Here is an 11,746-nt window from a genome sequence, read left to right as displayed (position 1 = left end):
AGATAGCAACCACAGCCATTCTCTCTGGTTTGGCACATCCAGTCCCAACTGTTGCACCATCCAGGGACAGGTAACACAGCTGTGCCTTCTTTTGTGCATGGGTGCTTCCATTTGGTTCAATTTTCGGCATTTCCAGGTGTGTCAGGGAGAAGTGCCTATCTGAAACCCTGGGGAGCTGCTGCCAGTGCAGAGCTTCCTGCGAAAGACGAACCAATGGACCTGCACTTTGGCCCCCACTCACTGTCCCCCTAATTCTGGCCACAGCTAGTTGGGGAGCCCACATCCTGAGGAGCAATAGTCACCATTTCTCTTGGTCCAGCAAGCAAGCGAAGGTTCCCTGCCCCTGGTGGAGAACTGAGGGAGTCAGGACAGAAGCGGGCAGATTAGGGATGGATGCAAAAAAGTCCCCGGTTCGATCTCCAGGTAGGGCTGGGAGAACCTTCCGCAGGAACCATTGCAGAGCCGCTGCCAGCCAGTGCAGGTAGCACAGCGCAAGGTAGCCCAATGGCCTGACCATGCGGCAGCACCTCGGCCACGCGCATTATTCCCTTGGGCCACGCTGCGCCCACTCCTCTCGGGCTTGGCCACAGAAGACCCATGGGACAGCCTCGACGGCTCCTCACTTCCCCCAGCCCCAGTCCATTTGCAGAGCAGATGCCCGCGCCACCTCGCCCCTCAGCGCCCTGCACGGCACACGGCGCGCCAAACACGCGCGCGCGCCCTCCCTCCCACACAAGGGCCTCGCGTGGCCCCGTGGGCATTCCGCCCCCCGCGCCGCCGCCTCCTCCTGGCCCGACAGGCGCAAACTGCCTCGCTCCGGCCAGCTCCACACGGGCGCCGCCGAGGATGGGTGGGACGCGGGGCTGGCCGGCGGGCGGGGCAGCGGCGCCGTGAGCCCTGGGAGGCGGCGCCTGTCCCTAGACGGGCCGGGCGGGGGAGTTCATGCCACTAGACGGGAAGAGTTTCTCCTGCTGCCGAGTTGACAGCGCCAGGTCAGTGTGTGAGCCGGAGAGGCAGCCAGAGCCTCTGACGGCGCGGCGGGAAGCGGGTGGATGGACGGGAGGGCGGCGTTGCCCGCCTGCCTGCCTGCCGAGGGGCTGCGTCTGGCGGCGGCGTGACGCTGCAGGGAATTCCCGTCCGGTCCGTGGGGGCGCGTGCCTGGGGTCTGTAGAGGGACGGAGGGAGGCTGCGCGTCGGGAAGGGCTTGTGGGGCTGAGACGGGCACGAGGGGACAGCGGCATCCCTGTGGGGCGCCAGGACACCTGGCTTGTGGGTTGAGAGAGCGGGGAATGGGAAGGCTGTCTGTATACTGAATGGTCGTCTGGGAGAGCAAAACTCACTTGCTCTCAGAAGGTTTTGTAGGGAATGAGATAGAGACTGAGGTTTCCGAGGGGTGGGCTGGGGGGTTGAAAGGAGCAGGTATGGTTGGGGTCGGGGGCCACTAGGGCTTGGGGAATCACTTACATGACGTCCAGAAGTAGACCCTGAACTCATTTAGTGCGAAGAAGTCTGTATGTTTCCAGGCAGAGTGTTGAGTGTGTTTTTGCCTGTGCCATGCGCACATCTACCACCTATGGGCATAGCCAAGGGGAGGCAGGGGGAAGCTGTCCCCCCCCAAAAAAATCAAGTAAATTAATAAAAATGCTTATCGAACTGAGGTTCTGACACCCCCTAACATGAAGCCTGTCCCCCAACATATCCTGGCTACGCCTATGCTACCACCTATTAAATAATGGTTAATTACAGGTTAAAGAAATCCAATGGGATAGAATCTAGATACAGATAAAAAAGGGAGAGGTGATGGCAAAAGATTTACTGGCAGGTACTGCCCTCGGGAAATGGGGGGAATAAAATCTCCCAGACCTCTATTGGTGATGGGCACATGTGGCCTGCCTTTGCATCAGGTCTGAACCATGTATCTTCCTCACGCTGTAATGGGAATGAGAACGCATTCTTGATAGGAATTCTGTCTGTGATCCTTACAGAACTCTGTGGTCTACGTTCATCATGTGGAAGAAAGGGCTATATATATACATATATGTGCTCTTTGGAGGTGATGCATTAAGTGGGCTTTCGTTTGTCTATGCCGCAGGTGGATATGCCCATAATGCAGGACAGTTTGTTTGCAGAAACTTGTCCACCGTTGCTACATCTGGGATGCTAAAAACTCAGAGGGCACCTCTTCTACCTGTGGTACTAATGAATGTGTTTAGTCAAGATGATGAGAAAGGGAGAAAGTTTGTTTCCTCATTTAGCTGAAACTTCTGGTGGATTTTTTTTTTTAAATTATAATTTTTCTCTTTGCTTTCCAAACCACAGCAAGGAGCATGAGCGAGGTTCCAAGTATAATCCTGCCACAACAGAGATTATACATTGTGAAATAGATGATGCCTTGGTGTCATATCCCAAATCTGCAGGCGTGTTTTGTAAGTTTCCCACTGTCATTTCTCCCTAGGGCAGTATACACTATAGACTGCAAGTTCCTGTTAGTGTTGTAACTTTGAGGCAATATGTGTGAGTTATGATCCACCGTGGTAACAAGAGGACCAGTTTCTTCTCCTTGCATTATTGTGATATGGTGAGGAAACTGTTCTTTTCCTGGAGCCTGGAGCCTGGAGCCCCTCATGTAAAAACTGTAATTGCTCTTGATGGCAGCTTCTGAAAAATCAGATAGCTTCACATATAGGGTTGTTAATGAAAAATTATACTCTTGAAATTTCCTGTCCTTATCCCTACAAGAGTTGTGACAATGGATGACATAACAACTGCTGTTCAGAAACATATGGCTTGCAACTGGTGTTAGAGAACACCTACTTAAATTAACAAACATGACTTAAGTTGGGGCTATACGTTTCTGTTGGTAATTTCTACTCTGAAATTACCTAGGTTGGATACCATCTGAACACCTTTTCAAATAATAAATTTGGAATTTAACAAAGTCTTTAAAAAAAAGAAGATATGTGCAACGCAGCATTCTGGGGAAGGAAGAGTTTAGGGTGCAGTGATATCAACAGAGCTATGCTCACGTTGATTTGTGAATCACCTATTTAATGTGAGCTGTCAAAGTGATCATTACACCACAGACTGGCTGTCTTGGGCTGAGACTGTTTCCCCTTGTGAAGCTAAAAAAACACAGTTGAAAACCTCTCCCACCAGTTGTGTCATGTGTGAAAGTTCTTGATGTGAGCGAGAGCATGAAAAAGGAAATTGAACATAAAATTGCAGCCAATGTTATCGCCATGTTATTGACAAGTGAGTGAAAATGGGTTTATTGTTGATAGCCAGTATATCCTACTGTTTGTTCCCACGCTGGAACATTATTCTTAAGGTATGTCTCATGTTGGCTTTTCAAGACTTTTCAAAAAGTTCCATAGCAGCTCTGTTGCATAGATAGGGTATAGATACTCTACACAAATGTATGTTCCATTATATCCACAAAGTTGTTTGTGAAAAATGGGAGCATGTGTCCACACTGAAATCAATTTAATTACAAAGTTAAGGCAATCACTTGGTTCCTATGTAAGCTGTGGCATAATAAACATTTGTACCCTTTTTTATACATGAAAGCAGAGGGGTGGGGTTTTTTTGCATTTTTTCTATACTTAGGCTGCAATCCTATACTTACATGGAAGCAAGTCCCATCTCAGTTAATGGCACTTATTTCTGAGTAGACATGTATAAGATTATCTGTTCACATGAAAAATGCTGTGTGCAAACTGAGCCACAGAAATACATATCTTGCAGTAAATTTGATTCAAACACTCTAATCCAAAATTCACTTATAGCTCAGTTTGGTTCATGTTTAGTCAGAAGTATCCTGAGCTAAGTATGCATAGGATGGCAGTTCTGGGATAAGTATATTGACTTTCAAATTGAATTTCTCAGTAAGTTTGCTGAAGATCACCGTTCTAGATAACTAACTCAGAATTATCCAATTTTTATACCTACAACAGTTAAGCTTAGCTGCAGAGGGCTAAGTCATGGTTTGGTTTGGCATTACACTGGAGCCCAGGCTTACAGTTTGTTTCCTCCAAACAAACCATAAGCAGTAAGCAAAGAACAAAGTTTAGCAGCCTGTTTAGTTTGGAAAGAAACAAACTGTACACACATAAAACTAAATCAAACCATGGCTTTAACTCTCAGCAGTGTGGCAGCAGGAGTAGGAGAGGAAAGAAGCACTCACAATTTTTTGCTCCATGTACCAGTACATTGTACATTCACCATTAAACCATAATTTAACTGTGGTTTAAAGTGACCTGTGGACCAGCATTCATTCCGTTGATTTCAGAGGCTCAATCTGTGAGACTACACTTTTTGACTTGCAAAAATTGATCAGTCCCGTTGACTGATATGTAGGTGTGCCCTGGCCAAATGATAACATTTGCTTCTCTGCTGAGGCATGCCTGCTTTCCTTCCATGATTCTATGATTTGACAAGCTTACTCCCACAAGCATCTACACTTTTTGCACTAATTCAGCAAAGTACACACGACTGAACACACATACACTCTGAAAGTACAATAATTGGTTTTGCTGTTGTTTCAATAGCAGTTTTCATTGTACAAACTGTTTTAAGATGGTAACTGAAGTAGTTTATCAGAATGAACTGAGTGGACTCTGCAGTAGTACCCATTACCTAAGCTACTCGTGTCAAGGGCTAGTATTGCTTCCTTGAAACTTCTTTGCACTTTCTCAAGTCACAAAGTTTCCATCACAGATTGAGTTAAAGAGATGTTACGGCAACTTTTACTTCTGCACCTTGAGATATGTAGACAAGGTTTGAAAAATGAATCATCATTGGAATTAATTGCTACTGCAGGAATTAGGAAGTAATCAACTAATATAGTCTCACAAAGAGTACCCCAAAATATGGCACACTACATCCTCCCAATATTATTATTATTATTATTATTATTATTATTATTATTATTATTATTATTATAAAAAGTGGCCGCAGCCCAGAAATGCACAGGGGAAGATATATGTTTTGTGTTGAAACAGAGACTTCCATCCCACCACCATCATCAAAAGCCTTTTTTGTTTCTTTTTTTTTCTGTGTGGCATTAAAAAGCAGTTTCTGGTATGATCCTGAAGGCTTTCTCTTAGGAGAAAGGAAATAAAATCTGCAGCGCATGCATGTAATCCTTTGGACACATGCAAAGGGACTGACAGGAGTGAAGTATTTATCTCCTCCACATACATAAAAAAAACCTTTGGAATAGAAGATAATAGTTTCACAACAATCAGAAATCTAGGGGAGATTTGCACAGTCATTTAATGTGCCAAAGTCAATGTTATTAGGGGCTTTCCCTCAACAGACATATGGGTCAGTGGCCACAAACATTTATTTCCTATAATATACATAGAAATCATCTGCTGCAAAAAAAGGCTGATATTTGTAAATGACAATTGTGCCCTTATGCACACTCAGTAATAAGGGCAAATAGCAAATTTGGTATGGGCAATTTCACATTGATGCGAAGGAATAATGGCTTCCAATATTGTGAACCTATGTTTCTAAGGTTAGAATACTATGCTTATTTACTGCCCCACACATACTTGAACCATTTGCAGTACCATGAAGACACAGGAAATAGGAAATAGTTGTTGTTGTTGTTATTATTATTATTATTATTATTATTATTATTATTATTAATGAAGATGTCTGTGACGGAACAATTTTATAGCCTTACAGGAACTGCTATGTGTAGATGCTATTAGAGAATGTACAGTGTGAAGCTGCACCACAGCATGCTACTTTGCCAGCAAGCCTGCATTGTTTTGTGAGACGCAATAGTGTGTGGCAGTGTGTAAGAGTCTTTTGAAGGGTTAACACCCCATCAGTCTTTTTCACCAAATAAAACATCTGGCTCATAGAATCACAGAGTTGGAAAGGACCCCGAGATTTCATTCTAGTCCAATGCAGGAATCTTTTTCCCAACGTGGGGGCTTGAACTCACAACCCAGTGATTAAGAGTCTAAGGCTCTACCAGCTGAGCTACCTGACTCATTAGACTCATGAACTCCTAAAATCAATCGATGGACTGGTGATGGTCCACAGACATGCCGAAGCCACCTCTTTTCCTCATGACTAAGCAGATCATCTGCATACCAGGCAGTCTTTACAGAGCCAGGACAAAGTCTATGAATTCAATACTACGAATCCCAAAGTCCCATCTTACTGAACAACAGGTCATTTACTTGCTACATTGCTGGTTGATAATTAGCAATGTTTTTTTTTAAAAAAAAAGGAGAAGAAAGCTTTGGTCCATCTATTCATTATTGTAACAGTATTGGGGTTTGGTTTTTTTGGCGTAGCAAAACTACCACAGATAGAACGATAAATCTGAGTCGAAACTAAGGAATGATTCACACTGGTGTGCCTATCACACCAACACAGACTGCTGCAGGCCAGCATATGAGCAGTTTCCATTGAAAGGACTTGTGTCTGAGGTGATGTGAATATTCTGACTGTGATGTTTAAATCTGCGATAAGCTGTCTCGCATCAGGTTTTGTTTTTCTGCCGAAATAAATATATTTTGAATAAATACATTTGTACTCTACTTTGGCATCCATGGTGACAGTGCTATGTGAGTTATGTTAATTTCAGGGGGGGAAAGAAATTCAGATTAGCCATGGCCTGCGGCTTATTGTATCTTCTGATCTAGCCCTCAGAGATGAACCGGGTTGTCCATTGCTGTAATAGGGGTTTCAAGAATAGGACTGGATGCAGGCTCGCCCCCCCCCCCGCCACACCTCACAGCACACGCACTCCCTGATGCGGCGTGTCCAAGTTTCATAGGGCCGCTGATATGACCAGCCCTGAGATTCTTCCTCCAAACCAAATGCAGTTTTCTAGCCACAGAGTAACTACTGGAAGCTGCGCTGAGGAACAAATGAGGTGGGGAGGGGTGGCTTAACCCTTTCACTCTATGCAGTTTGACCGCTTCACATGCCCCTTCAACCACTTTTCCACTCATGGGGAAAAGGTTTCTGAGGACCCTGCCCACCCCCTCCTTCCAGGTGGTGAGCAAAGCAGCTAGTGGGTAGGGGTTGTAGAATTTGGAGAAGTGGAGAAGTGAAGGGTCCCCCCCCCACTCCCTGTTCCAACCTCCTATGACTGTGTTTTGTTTCGTTGTTGTTTCGTTGTTGTTGTTTATTTGTTTTTATTTGTTTTTAAATGGGGATATCATAGAAGTTGCTGTCTTATGTAGTTCGATGCATAGTTGGAGACAGAAGTCTGTGTGCATTCTGGTTCTGCGAAAGTTCAAAAATCACAGGAAAGTAATGCTTTTCCATTTTAATGTGCATCCATCAAAGGTGCCAGTCTCTTATCATGGCCCCGTCCTGCTGCTTTATACAGTGGTACCTCGGGTTAAGTACTTAATTCGTTCCGGAGGTCCGTACTTAACCCGAATCTGTTCTTAACCTGAAGCACCACTTTAGCTAATGGGGCCTCCTGCTGCTGCCGCGCTGCCGGAGCACGATTTCTGTTCTCATCCTGAAGCAAAGTTCTTAACCCGAGGAACTATTTCTGGGTTAGCAGAGTCTGTAACCTGAAGCGTATGTAACCTGAAGCGTATGTAACCTGAAGCGCCACTGTATATCTGTTGCTGTTCCCGAGTATTCTATGCACCCCTTCTGTCCTTCCTTCCTTACTATGACCCAAACCAAAAGTTCTTTTTGTTTTGTTTTGTTTTAAATCCCTCCAGTGTATCTATTTAAATTATTCTGATTGAATTGAGCAATATTTTTAATATTTAGATACTCTGAAATATTTTCATTGAGGAATCTATGTTTTCATGTTGTATTATTTGGCGTTTGGCGGGGGTGGTGGCGGTTCTAGACAGGAATACAGCTTTGGAGAGTGAGTAATATTTAGATTAATGTATGTAACACGTTTGCAGGTTAGAATAGTTTCTGCTATCTGTTGGTCATCAAACCACTGTCTTGTTGTAGCAGAGTGGTCAAATATATTCATAGGCGTGGAGGATTGTAAAATAAGTTTTCTCATGCTGTTTTACAGCTCAGCAGTGATGATAACAAATTGCCTGAGGATCTGGGATTCCTTTATTCTTTCTCATGTCTGAGTGGGATAACTGTAGGTTTCTCTTGATCTTCATTCCTGTTGAACAGGAAAATATTCAGCCATGGTTCTTCCAGCTATATTTCTCTGAATGCATCTTTTAAAACCCATTAGAAACTGTTGAGAATAAAAACCTGTTCCTAGATAACTGGAGAGTCAAGTAATGAAGCTTTTCCTAAACTATGTCACTTCAGCTTATAGGTCAGTTCACATACAAGTTGAATGCTACTGTGTTTGTTTGTTTGTTTGTCTGTCTGTTTGTTTGTTACCTCACTGCACATACAATAGGAACCTCTCAGGGCTTCATCCAGATACGGCATTTTTCTATATGCCAGGGAGGTGGGGTGATTTTAAAAATAATAATAGATGGTCCAGTGAGAGCTGGACCATAAAGAAGGCTGATCGCCAAAGAATTGATGCTTTTGATTGATTGATTGATTGGTGCTGGAGGAGACTCTTGAGAGTCCCATGGACTGCAAGAAAATCAAACCTATCCATTCTGAAGGAAATCAGCCCTGAGTGCTCACTGGAAGGCCACATCATAAGAAGAGAAGACTTCCGTGGAAAAGACCCTGATGCTGGGAAAGATTGAGGGCACTAAGAGTCAGTGTGGTGTAGTGGTTAAGAGCAGTGGACTCGTAATCTGGGGACCTGGGTTCGATTCCCTGCTCCTCCACATGCAGCTGCTGGGTAACCTTGGGCTAGTCACACTTCTCTGAAGTCTCTCAGCCTCATTCACCTCACAGAGTGTTTGTTGTGGGGGAGGAAGGGAAAGGAGAAAGTTAGCCGCTTTGAGACTCCTTAGGGTAGTGATAAAGCGGGATATCAAATCCAAACTCTGCTTCTTCCAAAGTGGTAGCACTTCTCTTCTAGCTGTATATACTAGAAAGCAGATACAGTAGAGAAATACTGAACTACTGAACAAAATTGTAGGATTTTGGAGTGAATGCACTTCCTGCTTGGCTTTGAAGTGAGCACCACACCAATGCTATCAGGAGCTGACTTACATACTGAATCAGAGTATTTATTGGTTGACCTCAGTATTCTGACAGGTGCTCTTCAGGGACTCTGGCAGAGATCATTCCCAGCTCTGGTCCTTGAAACGCGTGCGTTGGAGCCTTATGCATGCAAAATATGTGCTTTTGTCAATGCACTGTACTTCATCCCCCCCCCCCCAGGGAAAGGCTTTCTTATGTCACAATGCTCCAGTGGGACAGTTACTCTCCCAAAATGTAGATTACCCCCGCTATAAGGTATATAAATGTTGGGAAGGGTAGGACTTCTTTAAGCACCTTGGCAGTGAGATGTGGGTTTATTTCTTTTTCTTTTTGAACATATGATATTCTGTAGCTTCTTGAATATTCCATATATATGCTAAATTATCATTTCAAATAATGCTTTTGGGGTCCTTTTTGCATCAAAATTGTGAAAGAGATTTGGATCTTCATAGCACAAGGCTGTTTGTTACTTCAAGCCAGGTGATATGAAAAGAAAAATGTTAATTACAGGCTTTTGTAACTGGCTGATAATTGAAGCAGTGATGGTCAGAAGAACAGGTTTTACAGCACAAGCACTTTGATTATCTGTATTAGGAGCTTAAGGAAAAGGTGACACACATTTTCTAATATTTATTTGCACAAGACCCTCCCTCCCCATGGCAGTTATTTCTTTTTGGAAGTCTACAGTGAGAGGGAGCTAGCTAAGCTCAAACCTTATTGAAATGACCCCCAGGGTTCCTTCCAACTTTATATACTATGATTCTATGAACAGAACTTAAGTTTTTGATTGATTGCCAGGCTTGCTACTCCAGCAAAATAAGGACTTAGTACTTAACTGCTACAGTTGTTGGATGACACAAACCAGCAGTGCGGCCAGATACTGTGGACCTTATTTGTAGGACTAGGTTGTTAAAAGTTAACACTTGGGTCACTCTACCAACTATGAGGTCCTGGGTTTTGTGTTTGATTGTTAGTTTCTCTTAGTGTGAGTACAACCAGTGAAGGGTTTCTAAGGCTGTATCTTATGAAACATCAAACACATGCATGTAGATTCTGAACCCATCAACGGTAAAAGTTGATACCCTTTTTCCAATAACAACCAGTGAGTCCCAGAACAATTAGTGAGCCTTGCTCATGAGTATAATAAGCATAAGACCGGAAGTTCATACTGTGTTTTTAAAAGCAGAGTTCCGTCCTTCCAAGAATCTCTTAAGATAAAACTTTATTATTCATTCTTCAGTATGATCCTGCTGTTCCTGCATGGATTGAGGATGAAAACTGAGACAAGACCTGACATATTTTGAAATAATTATTCTGGCCAGAACACCAGTCTTTCATAACTCAGAAATCCACACCGATAACAACATTTATTTATTTATTGTTATGAATCATGTTCCGCATTTTAAAGTACATGAGAAAATATGCAGTAAAAACACCAAGAACAAAAAACACTCAAGTTCCAAAATATAGGAACAGCTGCCTTCCATGCTGGCCATGGGCTAATTATTATCTGTCAGTCTTGAGTGAGCCCAGAGATTTCAGCTGCTAATGGCTATATGATGCTGAGTGGGTTGTGTACTACTTAATGTGATAACTGACTGCTTGATAGTGCTGGTAGTCAATATATCAACCACATATTTCATGAAATTACCTCTGGTTGCTAATCTTTCTCCCCACCTTAACCTTTTGTGAGGCATCTGGGAAAACCTGAGTACATTCAAACCTTTATAACTAAAATGCATACACCTTCATCACTTTGATTTGCTGTGCAATACTATGCATGTCTTCTTGGATATAAATCTCACTGAGTTCAGTGGGGTTTACTTCCAAGTAAGTGTATTAGAGCTGGGCTATCTTCCATTATCGTTTACTTTTTTGGGTTAGGTTAGGCACCATGTTCCTCTACTATTTTATATCACCAGATTGGAAAGAAAGAAAGCTAGCGATCCTCACAATGAATTTAAAATATTCCCCCAATATTCAGTTTTTTCTGTTAGTTCAGTCCAACCTGGTTGTTGAATTCCTGTCTGGCAGTAACTCTTTTTGTTGGTGATGATGTTCTGGTTTAATATAATCATAACTACTTTGAAATATTGATTACACCTGAAAAACATTATATAAGTGAAATAAAACACATGGAAGATATACTCATAAATGTATAATGATCTATGTATTTGTGTTCTATAATTCACATCCATTTTATTATGCTGTGCTGCCAATACTTTCTCTTTGAAACCTGTCATCCTGATCTTTTTTAAAACTCTTTTTGATCACTATTATTATTATTAATTTCATTTCTATACCACTTTATATTTTAAAGAAAAAAATCTTAAGGTGGTTTACAACACACGAAAACATCAAATAAAACAATCCAGAATAAAAGAAATTCACTCTTCAAGGAATATATTTCAGATCCTTCTCCAAGTAACATTTTGCTTTCCCCATATTTATTTATCTACTTAGTTTAGCTCATGGCATAACAGAAATAATCTAGGAAGCCAATGTGGTGCATAGCTGTCAATGTTTCCCTTTTTAAAAGGGAAATTCCCTTATTCCGAATAGGATTCCTCGCAAGAAAAGGGAAAAGTTGACAGCTAAGATGTGGTGTAGTGGTTAGAGTATCAGACTAGGACCTGGAAGATCAGGGTTCAAATCCTCACTC

General features: G+C 42.7%; 1 protein-coding gene across 3 annotated transcripts in view; it reads left to right on the top strand.

The window, feature by feature from the left end:
* Positions 1–888: 888 nt before the first annotated feature.
* PPARG (peroxisome proliferator activated receptor gamma) overlaps positions 889–11,746 on the top strand; it is a 62,465-nt gene continuing 51,607 nt past the window's right edge. Inside the window, exons 1-2 of one of the 3 annotated variants that reach the window (XM_083603463.1) lie at positions 1,147–1,163; positions 2,320–2,426. The gene's annotated coding sequence lies outside the window, so the exon portion shown is untranslated. Of the gene's footprint in view, positions 993–1,019; positions 1,164–2,319; positions 2,427–11,746 lie in introns of those variants that run through there. The other 2 variants (XM_083603460.1, XM_083603462.1) reach the window with 2 other exon arrangements.

Source organism: Podarcis filfolensis (genome assembly GCF_964270895.1).
Source record: "Podarcis filfolensis genome assembly, chromosome: 2".
Taxonomy (NCBI): Eukaryota; Metazoa; Chordata; class Lepidosauria; order Squamata; family Lacertidae; genus Podarcis; species Podarcis filfolensis.
Note: the sequence above shows the minus strand (reverse complement) of the source record. Positions and strands in the feature narration are given on the sequence as shown.